Here is a 15,874-nt window from a genome sequence, read left to right on the forward strand (position 1 = left end):
AACGCATTAACAGAATTCGGTGGATTGATATTAAAAGCAATGTGGACCGTCTGCCAAAGTACCTTGGCCAACGGGCAATCAAAAAAGAGGTGTTTGATAGTCTCATCCCGATCGCAGAAACTATACCTAGTAGGTCCTGTCCAATTACGCTTTATCAAGTTATCCTTAGTTAAAATAACTTGTTTATGGACAAACCACATAAACACTTTTATTTTTAAAGGAACTTTGACATCCCAAACATGCTTGGACGTAGGAATGGAGTTCGAATTAATAACATCAATGTACATTGATTTAACCGTGAATACTCCAGACTTAGTCAATTTCCAGCGTAATTCATCGGGTTGTTGCGAAAGCTGGACCTCCATCAGTCTCCTAACTAGACGGAGCCATTCTTCCCAACGATTGCCCGCTAGCGTTCGTCGGAACTGAATATTAAGGGGGGTAGATTGAAAGACCGATGCAACGAACACCTCACGTCGTTGAACAATGCGGTATAAAGACGGATATTGGATGGCCAAGGGTGTCTCGCCGAGCCAAGTATCCTCCCAGAAACGTGTACTCGTGCCGTTTCCAATGACAAACTTCGTCCTATTAAACAAGGACTATTTGACTTTCATCAGGCCTTTCCAGAAAGGTGAATCGGTCGGCCTGACTGTAACCTGGGACAAAGTTTTTGTCTGGAGGTACTTGCTGCGAAGGATTTGAGCCCACATAACAAGATTGCCTACTGATTTATTCTTTTGCTTCGAAGGTGAGGAATTAGGCAAAGAATATGCATTGACGAGGATGAAGCTAGAGAAAAATGTATTGATATACTAAAAATGTATACCCATGGGCATAACTTCAACCAGAAAATGTGTTGACATAGTAAAATACCTCAAAGGCACAACTGCAACCAGAAAATGTACTAATAGCAATGCATTGTGTTGACAGAGTTGTTAACGCATAAATTAAGTAAGGGATATAGCATGTGCTGTGCTGAGAATATTGTTGTCAGTCCAGCTATCAGAATCTGCCGGTTACCGAAGTGAGCACCGACCATACCTAGTTAGGACAAAATATCAAATTGATTTTGGGCGGTTGAGCAATCACATGATAACTAAAAACTATAACCAACACCATTATTGGATTGCACAATGCATTGCCACTGACAAGCCATATAATGTGTCTTGTCGCTTCATATAATCAACTACACTTCTTTCTTTTTCATAAAATCAACTACACTTCTACCCCCAAATAAAACGTTGTTGAGAGGGAAGGGGGGAGAGAGAGAGAGAGACACCACTGGCTGGCGAGCACCAACCAGCAGCCCACATTGCACCAAAGCAATACATATACTAATCGGGCGGTCTACATAATTGCGTACTGGCAGGTTGCACGCTTCCATCCCATCATCCTACTAGGCATGTCCACCGATCATGCATCGTGTTCATAAAAGAAACAAAGGGAGCTGGGGACACCGGAAAGCAGCACCTAGCTCCACACCACCCATCATCCATGGCCATGCACGATAGTAGTAGGTGCACAGAAACAGCTTTCGACTTCACGTGGCCCTAAAGGTTCCCTTCTTTTCCCCCATGATCGAGTCATATTATAGAGGCGGAACGGCAGGAGATTGGCTGGTTTCTACTGCTTGCCCTCCAATAATACTCCTTGAGTCTCTGTGCAGCCGCGCTAGAATCTAGACTTTGACCTAGATTCTCCCCGGGCGAGCGAACCAGCGCGGGTGGTGCCGGAATCTGGAGGCGACGGCAGGGGAGAGAGATTCCGTCGGGCTGGGCATAATGTGCGCAGCGCAGCGCAGTGCAGGCAGCAGCGAGCCTCGTGTCGGCAATGGTGGTGCCGCGTCAGTCCGATCATATGTGTCGAAGCTAGCATAGCATAGCATAGTGGCTCCAGCTTGTCATGTCACTTACTGCAAGAGTCCCGACGGTTGCTTTGCTGCAAGTGTACCCAGTTTATATGGCGGACACGTGTTGGTGCTGGCCCGTGACAGCGTCTGCGTACACGCCCGGTGTGTGTCGCCATGCGTGTCGGCAGCAACGCTTGGCTCGGCATGTATGGACACCGGAGCGCCACGATTAAAGGTCTGGGCAAAAGTTTAAAGAGGCCTAAAGTTGTAAATTCCCTCTGGTGATGCACATATCTGAAAAAATGACGGTCTTTTCACGTCCTTCCCTCTATTTTGAAAAAAAACATGAACCTTACAAGATTGGGCATTTGATTTGTATAAGAAAAGAAAAAACCATATGAATTCACCCTTCGCTCGACATGCGGACAATATGCAAGTGGAGTAAGCATGTATAGACACTAAAACAGACACTGGAACATCAGAGTGGTCAGGGGTGGGCCCACCTCAATTTAAGAGTATTCAGTTGAATGCTCATTATTTTTGGCAAAAAAAATAGGTATATATATTGTATATGATGTGCATGTAGGGAGCTCCTATTGGACGCCCGTTGTGTCCAAGAGCACGCCGACGCACAAGGAGACGCCGCCATGGGCCGGCCCATTTCAAGGCACCGAAGTGGAGTAAGCATGTAGGAAGGAATCGACCTCATGACTCCCAAATAGTTTAGGAGTGATGCTAGCCACTACAGCCAACAACTACTAGTGGCATATGACATCGCTAAACATTTAAGAAGTCAGTGTAACGGCGTATTCATTGTACCACGTTATTTGCTGTACCATCTGGATTTCTAAATTATTTAAAAATATTAGGAAAACACATACAATTTTATGAAGAAAGAAAATGTGAACAAAATTTGAAATTTCAATACATCTTTTATAAAACCCCAAAGATATTTCGAAATTTTCAACATTGGAACAAAATTTGAAAATAGGAACATTCTTCAAATTATGAACAACTTTTAATGCAATATAGTTAAAAATTCCCGAATCAAATTTTGCATTTGTGAAATTCTTTTGAAAACATGAACAAACTTAAAAAACAAGAACAATTTTTGAATTTGTGAACAATTTCAAAAACATGAACTTTTTTGAATTGATGAAAAAATTGTGAAAATATGAAGAATAAAATTAAATTCCTGAATATTTTTTGAATTTGTGAACAAATTTTAAAAATGCAAACATTTTCCCAAATGTTTATCATTTTGAAAATTATGTAAAGTTTTCTGAAATTATAGAACATATTTTGAAAATAAGCAAACAAATTTCTAATTCTAATTTCTTTAAAAATTTTGAACTTTTTTACATTTCAGGAAAAAAATTAATAGGAACATTTTTAAATTTGAACAAATTTCACGAACATATTTGAAATTTCTCAACTTTTTTGAAAAGGAAAAAACATGAAAAAGTAAAATAAAAATAAAGGAAAAGAAAAAGAGAATGAGAAAGGGAAAGAGAAAACAGAAAAGAAAACTGAAAGAAAACAGAAAAACCGAGAAAGGAAGCAGCACGGGAAAAATCCCAGTTCGAGTTCCCACCATCGGTCGCACTGTGTTTAAAGCTGGAAGTGGGCCGGCCCATATCCCTGTACGAATCCCCGACAATTCGCCAGGGTTTTCCGTGCATGTATATATAAAGAAAAATGAAACCGGTACATGCTAGTCCAGCATTTGAACCGAAAAACAGAGGCTTCACCACGACTTGGCCCAGTAGACTACCATGACTTGGCCCAAATGGCTGTAGCAAACCGCGCGCTCGCATGGCCTTTTTCATAATTTTGACCTTTGCAGAGAACTTTAGTACAAGATAAACTCCACACAAAACTATTTCACGATCTTAGTATCTTACCTTTTGGTAACACCATAAGTCGTGACTTTTTTTCTATTTGAAAATGCCGAACTAACATGTGTTGGTCCCCTTCATAAATAAGTGGCAAATGTGAACAAGCTACTTGAAACGCCACTAACAATGATGTTTCGTATTTGGGCAGCAACGCGACCCCCTTTGGTGTTTCCAGCAATGCCACACACTTTGGTGTTTTTGTCATGCCACGTAGCGTCTCGACCAGACCAGCAACGCGGGTAGGTTTGACGTTTCTATAACAGTTTGTCTAATTCACATCTAGATGTTTTTTTAAGGATGTCACATCTAAGCTTCCCAATATATAATGTAGCAACAAGAAACAAAAAAAAACTAAAACAATAAAAATAGACCATAAACAGAGTGGACATCAGTCTAGATGTGACATAAGATATGTCCTAGACTGACCCTTTTCTTATAGTGCAGCAACGCTACGGCCTCAGAAGACTAAAACGGTGAAAAAGGCCCATTAACACACACGTCCATCGTTGCCAATGCCCGATAAAAGTCCATCGATCGAGTCGATCAGACACGGAGACGAACCGGCGCCTTCCTTCCCATCATACCCTGTTATGTTCTCTTTGCAGATAGCACGCGAGCCGCCAGGCGGCCGCGGCTGTTGCCGTTGGTTGATTGACGATTACGTGTGCAGACAGCGCCAAGAATCCATCCCTCGCTGTCCCGCTCCCTGCCTCCCTTGGTTCTGAACTTCTGTTCTTTGCAGTTGGCAGCGAGCAGCAGGCCACATCGATTCAGTTTCACATGCTGATTCTTAGGCTGTCCATAATGGAAGTATCATAGGTAATACTATACATGCTAACTAAGCAAGTTTGGTGAGATGGCATAGAATTAAATGAAAAAAGAGAGGCTTGAGTATCATATCATGATACCGTATCATATTAAATGATGTGCTACTTTGTGTCATGCATGGCAATAAATGTAGTCTTCTATGATACCAACTTATGATACTATGCATTAGGGATGTAGTATTATAGACTAATATCATATGCATGATACTAGTATATGATACTCCCCATTACAACCAGCCTTAGTTGATATGTCAACGAATTTTTTTACTTCTATATCTATTCATGCAACCATGCCACCTCAGCAAACCTATGTTAATTAGTTCACTTATTTTTTGCTGACATAGACGGTAATGCTACACATTTATGTAGGATGACCTACATATACAACCCTTTAAGAGTCGTGGCAAGGGCGATCGCTGGGCGATCCACCTGCCGAGATTTACTGTGCCGAACGAAGACAAAATAAAACACGAACGATCCCAAAAAAATAAGGACAAAAACAAAACGCTCGCACCTCTCGCACCCAACCAATCTTTCGTTCTTTCCTCCCAGCTAGGGTTCCTCCTCCGCCGCCGCCGTGGCCCTCACCCGTGCTCGTGCTTCATCTTCCGTCCCGAGCTCCACCTTAGCCTTTCTTTTCCTCCCTCTGCCTCTCCTCTCTCGCCTCTCCGCTAGGGTTGCCGCAGCCACCATCCATGCTCCTCAACCGGGGATGGGGCAGAAGAAGCGTCGCTGGTGGTGATGGCCTCCTCAGACTGCGGCGGCGCAGACGAGTCGAGGGGGCGGGGCCAACCCGTTGGCCGAGCTGACCGACCGCTTCAGGTCGCTGGAGGCCGAGGCAGAGGAGGTCTAACAGGTGGAGGGGGTGGCCGTGGGAGGAGCAACCCACAACAAAATGCGACCTGGTTGGTTTCGTAGATCATCGATCTGTCCTTATGCAGGTTGTCTCTCTCCTTTCCCTCTCCTAATTTTTTTACCGCCCCCGCCTTCATCCGTCTGCACAAGTTTCAGTTGTTTGATGTATGTGCGTTTGCAGTTTTTATGATTTTGATGTGGAGTTTGTGTTGCAGTAATGCTGACAAGAAAACTGCAGAATGAGTAAAGATTGGAGGCTTGGAGGCGATGGGATCAAATGGTTTATTTTAAGAGAACGATAGTATCTTTGTCTTGTCTATTGTACGGCAAAGTATGTTACCGGTGTACATATATTTCGGTTATCTATCTGTTCTGTAGTAGAGTATCTGAACCTGGTGTAAAGAACTGAAGCATCTGGGTTGCTCATAACAGGGCAGGTGAGAGTTTCTCATCTTTTGAGAAGTAGGCCCCGTGTTTGCGCTCAAAGGAGTTTCTCATCTTTTGAAACCTAGGCACCATTTTTTAGTTCAAGGGAGACGCCATTTTTGGCTTGCACGGCATTGAATTCTTAAGCAAGAACCTACGCAAGGTGTTGAGCGACGGTGTAAAACATTTTTTGCTAGGTTTGGATGATTAACTCTTTTTGTGCATCTAGGTCAAACCAGTACGTACCCAGTTTATCCTGAAACTAAGGCCCTTTGGTGTTTTAGCATGACGTTCCATATTTCTCATTGGGAGAAGGAAGAAGTGTTGCTTGACTAGAATGAGATCACAGAGAAATCTGGTATGTGCTTTGCTACATAAAGCAGTTTGGTGTGATCTCCATATTCACATGTATACTCTTGTGAGCGTCAATTGTATAGTTTAATATAGTTTGATTAATATATTTTCTGCAATTAATTTTGAACAATGCTTATTTGCTTATTACTATGCGGACATTTTTTTTGCTTGAGCCTGAAAAGTTACTGGTGGATCATTTTGTAACTTATGCAGGTTATGTGCACATTGAGAGCTTCTTCTGCTCGAGGCAGCCGTCGTCCACATGCTCCTCCTAAAGTTCCTCCTTGTCCACGGGAGATGCTGGTGATGCCAGCTTCCCTCCACGCACAAGCATGATATAATACCCATATTTCTCTGTAGGTGCATTCGGTTTTTGTCTTGAAGAACCAAGAACAATCCTGTTTTGATAAGGGTGGCAATTTTACAAGCTTTGGTTCTAACACAGTAATGTGCCTGGTTTCAGCTATCTTCTCATGTTGCTGCAGCAACTTCATAAATTGTAACTTGAGACACCGCCCTGCGGGATTACCATCAGTATTTACAAGAAAATGAGGTGAAAGTGAGTACATTTGGAAGCTACTCTATGAATAATGGAGGATGCACCAGCAGGTCAATTAACTCCTCATCCTGCAAATCATGCCTGATCTTAGCTGAACTTAATCTTTGTGATATTAGCGACCACTTTCGTATTTCAAGACAAATCAACACCCAACCACCATCCATGGGTAAAATATGGCATGGTTTATTTTTTCTTTTGAGGAAGAATGTAGTATAATATCAATTGGTCCTGTATATAATTACAGTATGACACAGGTTACACAATTTTTGCTCGCTTTGGTACCAATTACCAAGGGCAATTTGTCCAAAAAGTTTGGATATGCGGGAGCTTTGTGCCCATTCGCAAAAACATTTTGAACACTCACACAGTTGGTTTTATAAATCAAAATAATTGTAATTTTGAAATTATGTGGGAAGCAGGGAACCTGAATCCCTTAAGGCCTGTCCCATCTCATGTTTGGAAGAAGTTACAGTATTGATTGGTTGGCTGTCTTTTTTTGTTTGCAGCAATGTGAAGCAAAATTTCCAGGGATTCAAGCATGCGAGTAAGTGTTTTCTATCCCTGTGATGTCTCTACTAACTTATCGACGTTAATGATCTTCCCATTTAGTTTGTGCTTGCGTATACTACATACCATGATGTATTCCAAGGACAATGTTTGGATGTTTGGTGCACGAATTTTCAGTTCTAATCCATCATGGGCACTGGGCAGGACTGGGGATCAAGTAGAGAGGTGATAGAAGAAGAAATGTATTCAAATGATGATTATTAACATTCTCGTATGCATTTTTAGTACCTTAGCCAAAATATGCAGGACATTTCAACTGTCATTATTAACTGTAGTTTAACATAGATTGTTTGTGTCCTCCAGTGAAGTAACTTTTAGATTGATGTACTAGTACTTACAATTGCATTTGCTTCATTGCAGTGCTTGGTTTGAGGAGCTTCGCAAGCAGAGAGTTGTTAAATTGAAACAGGAGGCGGCTCGGCGCCGCCGACTCCCCACCAGCCATCGAGCATGGTGATGTCTACTACACAACCTTCTTCTTGTAGACGTTGTTGGGCCTCCAAGTGCAGAGATTTGTAGGACAGTAGCAAATTTCCCTCAAGTGGATGACCTAAGGTTTATCAATCCGTAGGAGGCGTAGGATGAAGATGGTCTCTCTCAAGCAACCCTGCAACCAAATAACAAAGAGTCTCTTGTGTCCCTAACACACCTAATACAATGGTAAATTGTATAGGTGCACTAGTTCGGCAAAGAGATGGTGATACAAGTGCAATATGGATGGTAGATAAAGGTATTTGTAATTTGAAAATATAAAAACAGCAAGGTAACTAATGATAAAAGTGAGCGTAAACGGTATTGCAATGATAGGAAATAAGGCCTAGGGTTCATACTTTCACTAGTGCAAGTTCTCTCAACAATAATAACATAGATAGATCATATAACGAGCCCTCAACATGCAACAAAGAGTCACTCCGAAGCCACTAATAGCGGAGAACAAACGTAGAGATTATGGTAGGGTACGAAACCACCTCAAAGTTATTCTTTCAAATCAATCCGTTGGGCTATTCCTATAAGTGTCACAAACAACCCTGGAGTTTTTACTAGAATAACACCTTAAGACACAAATCAACCAGAACCCTAATGTCACCTAGATACTCCATTGTCACCTCAAGTATCCGTGGGCATGATTATACGATATGCATCACACAATCTCAGATTTATCCAACCAACATAAAAGTATTTCAAATAGTGCCCCAAAGTTTCTATCGGAGAATCAAGAATGTGTGCCAACCCCTATGCATAGGTTCATGGGCGAAACCCGCAAGTTGGTCACCAAAACATACATCAAGTGGCACGTGATATCCCATTGTCACCACAGATAAGCACGGCAAGACATACATCAAGTGTTCATAAAAGACTCAATCCGATAAGATAACTTCAAAGGGGAAACTCAATTCATCACAAGAGAGTAGAGGGGGAGAAGAAATATAAGATCCAACTACAATAGCAAAGCTCGGGATACATCAAGATCGTGCCATAGATGGAACACGAGAGAGAACACGAGAGAGAGAGAGATCAAACACATGGCTACTGGTACATACCCTCATCTCCGAGGGTGAACTACTTCCTCCTCGTCATGGATAGCGCCGGGATGATGAAGATGGCCACCGAAGATGGATCCCCCCTCCGGCAGGGTACCGAAAAGGGGTCCCAATTGGTTTTTCGTGGCTCTGGAGGCTTGCGGCGGCGGAACTCCCGATCTATATTCTGTTCTGGAAGTTTTAGGGTACGACGGTATATATGGGTGAAAGGAGTACGTCGGTGGAGCTACGGGGGCCCCACGAGGCAGGGGGCGCGCCCAGGGGGGAGGGCGCGCCCCCCACCCTCGTGAGCACCTCCCGTATCTTCTGACGTGGAGTCCAAGTCTATCAGGTGGGTTTCCTTCCAAAAATAACTTCTCCAGTTGATTTCGTTCCGTTTTGACTCCGTCTGATATTCCTTTTCCTCGAAACACTGAAATAGGCATAAAACAGCAAATCTGGGCTGGGCCTCCGGTTAATAGGTTAGTCCCAAAAATAATATAAAAGTGGAAAATAAAGCCCAATATTGCCTAAAACAATAGATAATATAGCATGGAGCAATCAAAAATTATAGATACGTTGGAGACGTATCAAGCATTCCCAAACTTAATTCCTGCTCGTCCTCGAGTAGGTAAATGGTAAAAAGATAATTTTTGATGTGGAATGCTAGTTGGCATAATTTCATTGCAATTCTTCTTACTTGTGATATGAATATTCAGATCCAAAAGATTCAAGACAAAAGTTCATATTGACATAAAAATAATAATACTTCAAGCATACTAACAAAGCAATCATGTCTTCTCAAAATAACATGGCCAAAGAAAGTTATCCCTACAAAATCATATAGTCTGGCTATGCTCCATCTTCCCCATACAAAATATTTAAATCATGCACAACCCCGATGACAAGCCAAGCAATTGTTTCATACTTTAACATTTTCAAAACTTTTTCAATCTTCACGCAATACATGAGCGTGAGCCATGGATATAACACTATATGTGGAATAGAATGGTGGTTGTGGAGAAGACAAAAAGAGGGAAGATAGTCTCACATCAACTAGGCGTATCAACGGACTATGAAGATGCCCATTAATAGATATCAATGTGAGTGAGTAGGGATTGCCATGCAACGGATGCACTAGAGCTATAAGTATGTGAAAGCTCAACAAAAGAAACTAAGTGGGTGTGCATCCAACTCGCTTGCTCAAGAAGACCTAGGGCATTTTGAGGAAGCTCATCATTGGAATATACAAGCCAAGTTCTATAATAATAAAAATTCCCACTAGTATATGAAAGTGACAAAATGAGAGACTCTTTATCATGAAGATCATGGTGCTACTTTGAAGCACAAGTGTGGTAAAAGGATAGTAGCATTGTCCCTTCTCTCTTTTTCTCTCATTTTTTTATTTTTTTATTTTTTTGTTTGGGCCTTTTCTCTCTTTTTTATGGCCTATTTTTTTCTATTTTTTTTATTTTTCGTCCGGAGTCTCATCCCGACTTGTGGGGGAATCATAGTCTCCATCATCCTTTCCTCACTTGGGACAATGCTCTAATAATGATGATGATCACACTTTTATTTTTCTTACAACTCAACAATTACAACTCGATACTTAGAACAAAATATGACTCTATATGAATGCCTCCGGCGGTGTACCGGGATACGCAATGACTCATGAGTGACATGTATGAAAGAATTATGAACGGTGGCTTTGCCACAAATACGATGTCAACTACATGATCATACTAGCAATATGACAATGATGGAGCGTGTCATAATAAACGGAACGGTGGAAAGTTGCATGGCAATATATCTCGGAATGGCTATGGAAATGCCATAATAGGTAGGTATGGTGGCTGTTTTGAGAAAGGTATATGGTGGGTGTATGATATCGGCAAAAGATGCGCGGTATTAGAGAGGCTAGCAATAGTGGAAGGATGGGAAAAAGTGCGTATAATCCATGGACTCAACATTAGTCATAAAGAACTCATATATTTATTGCAAAAATCTACAAGTTATCAAAGCAAAGTATTACGCGCATGCTCCTAGGGGGATAGATTGGTAGGAAAAGACCATCGCTCGTCCCCGACCGCCACTCATAAGGAAGACAATCAATAAATAAATCATGCTCTGAGTTCATCACATAACGGTTCATCATACGTGCATGCTACGGGAATCACAAACTTCAACACAAGTATTCTTTAAATTCACAACTACTCAACTAGCATGACTCTAATATTATCACCTCCATATCTCAAAACAATTATCAAGCATCAAACTTATCTTAGTATTCAACGCACTCAAAAGAAAGTTTCACATATCTTGAATACCAAGTATATTAACATTAAGCGAATTACCATGCTATTAATGACTCAAAATAATCTATGTGAAACATGAGAGTTCATTTATTTCTTAAAAATAAAACTACCACCATGCTCTAAAAGGTATAAGTGAAGCACTAGAGCAAACAACAAACTACTCCAAAAGATATAAGTGAAGATCAATGAGTAGTCGACTAATTATGTAACTATGTGAAGACTCTCCCATTTAATAATTTCAGATCTTGGTATTGTATCCAAACAGCAAGCAAAACAAAATAAAATGACACGACGCTCCAAGCAAAACACATATCATGTGGTGAATAAAAATATAGCTTCAAGTAAAGTTACCGATGAACGAAGACGAAAGAGGGGATGCCTTTCGGGGCATCCCCAAGCTTAGGCTCTTGGTTGTCCTTGAATATTACCTGGGGGTGCATTGGTCATCCCCAAGCTTAGGCTCTTGCCACTCCCTATTCCATAGTCCATCGAATCCTTACCCAAAGCTTGAAAACTTCACAACACAAAACTTAACAGAAAACTCGTAAGCTCCGTTAGTATAAGAAAATAAATCACCACTTCAAGGTACTGTAATGAACTCATTATTCATTTATATTGGTGTTAAACCTAATGTATTCCAACTTCTCTATGGTTTATAAACTATTTTACTAGCCATAGATTTATTAAAATAAGCAAACAACACACAAAAATAGAATCTGTCAAAAACAGAACAGTCTGTAGTAATCTGGATCAAACGTATACTTATGAAACTCATAAAATTCTCACATAAATTTCTGGACCTTAGGAATTTATCTATTAATCATCTGCAAAAAGAATTAACTAAATATAACTCTCCAAATAAAAATGGCAGCAATTCTCGTGAGCGCTAAAGTTTCTCTTTTTACAGCATGATCAACAAGACTTTCCCCAAGTCTTCCCAAAGGTTCTATTTGGCACAAACACTAATTAAAAGCATAAAACCACATCTAAACAGAGGCTAGATGAATTATTTATTACTAAACAGGAACAAAAGGCAAGGAACAAAAATAAAATTGGGTTGCCTCCCAACAAGCGCTATCGTTTAACGCCCCTAGCTAGGCATGATGATTTCAATGATGCTCACATAAAAGATAAGGATTGTATCATAAAGAGAGCATCATGAAGAATATGACTAGCACATTTAAGTCTAACCCACTTTCTATGCATAGGTATTTTGTGAGAAAACAACTTGTGGGGACAAGAATCAACTTGCATAGGAAGGTAAAACAAGCATAACTTCAAAATTTTAAGCACATAGAGAGGAAACTTGATATTATTGCAATTCCTACAAGCATATGTTCCTCCCTCATAATAATTTTCAGTAGCATCATGAATGAATTCAACAATATAACCAGCACCTAAAGCATTCTTTTCATGATCTACAAGCATAGAAAATTTATTACTCTCCGCATAGGCAAAATTCTTCTCATGAATAATAGTGGGAGCAAACTCAACAAAATAGCTATCATGTGATTGAAAATTAAGATCAAGATGACAAGTTTCATGGTTATCATTATTCTTTAAAGCATACGTTTCATCATAATAATCATCATAGATAGGAGGCATGCTTTCATCATAATAAATTTGCTCATCAAAGCTTGGGGGACCAAAAATATCATCTTCATCAAACATAGCTTCCCCGAGCTTGTGGCTTTGCATATCATTAGCATCATGGATATTCAAAGAATTCGTACTAACAACATTGCAATCATGCTCATCATTCACATATTTTATGCCAAGAATTCTATGTAATTCTTCTTCTAGCACTTTGGCACAATTTTCTTTTCCATCATACTCACGAAAGATATTAAAAAGGTGAAGTGTATGAGACAAACTCAATTCCATTTTTTTGTAATTTTCTTTTATAAACTGAACTAGTGATAAAACAAGAAACTAAAAGACTCGATTGCAAGATCTAAAGATATACCTTCAAGCACTCACCTCCCCGGCAACGGCGCCAGAAAAGAGCTTAGTTGACGGGGTGTGAGTGCCGCTTTCCTAGCCTCCCCGGCAACGGCGCCAGAAAAGAGCTTGATGTCTACTACACAACCTTCTTCTTGTAGACGTTGTTGGGCCTCCAAGTGCAGAGGTTTGTAGGACAGTAGCAAATTTCCCTCAAGTGGATGACCTAAGATTTATCAATCCGTAGGAGGCGTAGGATGAAGATGGTCTCTCTCAAGCAACCCTGCAACCAAATAACAAAGAGTCTCTTGTGTCCCCAACACATCCAATACAATGGTAAATTGTATAGGTGCACTAGTTCGGCGAAGAGATGGTGATACAAGTGCAATATGGATGGTAGACAAAGGTATTTGTAATCTGAAAATGTAAAAACAGCAAGGTAACTAATGATAAAAGTGAGCGTAAACGGTATTGCAATGATAGGAAACAAGGCCTAGGGTTCATACTTTCACTAGTGCATGTTCTCTCAACAATAATAACATAGATAGATCATATAACGAGCCCTCAACATGCAACAAAGAGTCACTTCGAAGCCACTAATAGCGGAGAACAAACGTAGAGATTATGGTAGGGTACGAAACCACCTCAAAGTTATTCTTTCAAATCAATCCGTTGGGCTATTCCTATAAGTGTCACAAACAACCCTGGAGTTTTTACTAGAATAACACCTTAAGACACAAATCAACCAAAACCCTAATGTCACCTAGATACTCCATTGTCACCTCAAGTATCCGTGGGCATGATTATACGATATGCATCACACAATCTCAGATTTATCCAACCAACATAAAAGTACTTCAAATAGTGCCCCGAAGTTTCTACCGGAGAATCAAGAATGTGTGCCAACCCCTATGCATAGGTTCATGGGCGGAACCTGCAAGTTGGTCACCAAAACATACATCAAGTGGCACGTAATATCCCATTGTCACCACAGATAAGCACGGCAAGACATACATCAAGTGTTCATAAAAGACTCAATCCGATAAGATAACTTCAAAGGGAAAACTCAATTCATCACAAGAGAGTAGAGGGGGAGAAGAAACATAAGATCCAACTACAATAGCAAAGCTCAGGATACATCAAGATCGTGTCATAGATGGAACACGAGAGAGAACACGAGAGAGAGAGATCAAACACATAGCTACTGGTACATGCCCTCATCCCTGAGGGTGAACTACTCCCTCCTCGTCATGGATAGCGCCGGGATGATGAAGATGGCCACCGGAGATGGATCCCCCCTCCGGTAGGGTACCGGAAAGGGGTCCCGATTGGTTTTTCGTGGCTCTGGAGGCTTGCGGCGGCGGAACTCCCGATCTATGTTCTGTTCTGGAAGTTTTAGGGTTCGACGGTATATATGGGTGAAAGGAGTACGTCGGTGGAGCTACGGGGGCCCCATGAGGCAGGGGGCGCGCCCATGGGGGGAGGGCGCACCCCCCACCCTCGTGAGCACCTCCCGTATCTTCTGACGTGGGGTCCAAGTCCATCAGGTGGGTTTCCTTCCAAAAAATAACTTCTTCAGTTGATTTCGTTCCGTTTTGACTCCGTCTGATATTCCTTTTCCTCGAAACACTGAAATAGGCATAAAACAGCAAATCTGGGCTGGGCCTCCGGTTAATAGGTTAGTCCCAAAAATAATATAAAAGTGGAAAATAAAGCCCAATTTTCCTAAAACAGTAGATAATATAGTATGGAGCAATCAAAAATTATAGATACGTTGGAGACGTATCACATGGGCACCGTCATGACGCTTCTATTCTGCGGCTATTCTCTAGGGGCATGGTATATAGACAAGCTGATTATAGAGAAGGGATACACGGGTGCCCAGGTCATGAATGTCATCTTTGCGGTGCTTACCCACTTTATAAGTTAGTGACCTCCATGCCTGTCGGTAGTGTTATATTTTTTAAAGAGAAGGGATACACCGGAGACAAGCTGATTATGGAGAATGTGATTTAAAAGAACCATGCCAGAGGTTTTCTAGGGGCTGCTATTTTTTGTTGCTATCGGTAGTGTTATATTTTTAACCACTGTCGTTTGTCCGCGCTGTTAGAACGTTGCAGTATGATTAGTGCATACAATAACGCTCAAGAGGGAGCACCCTCATCATGTCCAATAGCTACATTTACTTGTAGCCAAATCACTTTTGTTGTATATAATCAAGGATCAACCTAGACCTAAGGATGTGTGTAAGCTAGATAAGTGCACACATCAACGCTCAGGAGGCGTGCCAATGGCACGCCCCAGCCACTAATCATCAAAAAGTCAATAAATTGGCAACTCCACAGGTCTGCACTTGCTTCTTCTTTTACATTAATCCAAAATTTAGGGGGCCCATTTTGTTATAAGTGTTATTGAGAAAATATGTCTAATAATTAATAATATTGTCTGTTGCATAGTATTTTTCATGAGTAGTCTCCCCCTTCCGCTCTTATCTTTTCTGTTAAGAAATTTCAATAAATATTTTGCATGATTTTTTGATGTTTAAATTATTTGATATAGGAACTTTGTATAACTGAAGTTAAAATAGAATCATTTTTAGCAAAACTGTCGGCTCCCACATATGGTAACGATAAAAGATTAGGAGTCATTTGATTTTGTAAAAACATTGAACTTTATATGTTGTGATTAAGATCTCATATGTTCTTCTTTTTAGGATGTCATGTGTTCTTTTCTAATTGTCCTGCAATACTTTTGTGGTCA

General features: G+C 40.8%; 1 long non-coding RNA gene across 1 annotated transcript; it reads left to right on the forward strand.

Moving 5' to 3' along the window:
- Positions 1 to 5,090: 5,090 nt before the first annotated feature.
- Positions 5,091 to 7,890, forward strand: LOC119317816. The gene is made up of 5 exons (XR_005153781.1): positions 5,091 to 6,216; positions 6,426 to 6,568; positions 6,676 to 6,821; positions 7,278 to 7,315; positions 7,699 to 7,890. It is a non-coding gene; the product is annotated as an uncharacterized LOC119317816 (long non-coding RNA).
- The last annotated feature ends 7,984 nt before the right edge of the window (positions 7,891 to 15,874 follow it).

The sequence above is a fragment of the Triticum dicoccoides genome, chromosome 6A (genome assembly GCF_002162155.2).
Source record: "Triticum dicoccoides isolate Atlit2015 ecotype Zavitan chromosome 6A, WEW_v2.0, whole genome shotgun sequence".
In the NCBI taxonomy this organism is placed as follows: domain Eukaryota; kingdom Viridiplantae; phylum Streptophyta; class Magnoliopsida; order Poales; family Poaceae; genus Triticum; species Triticum dicoccoides.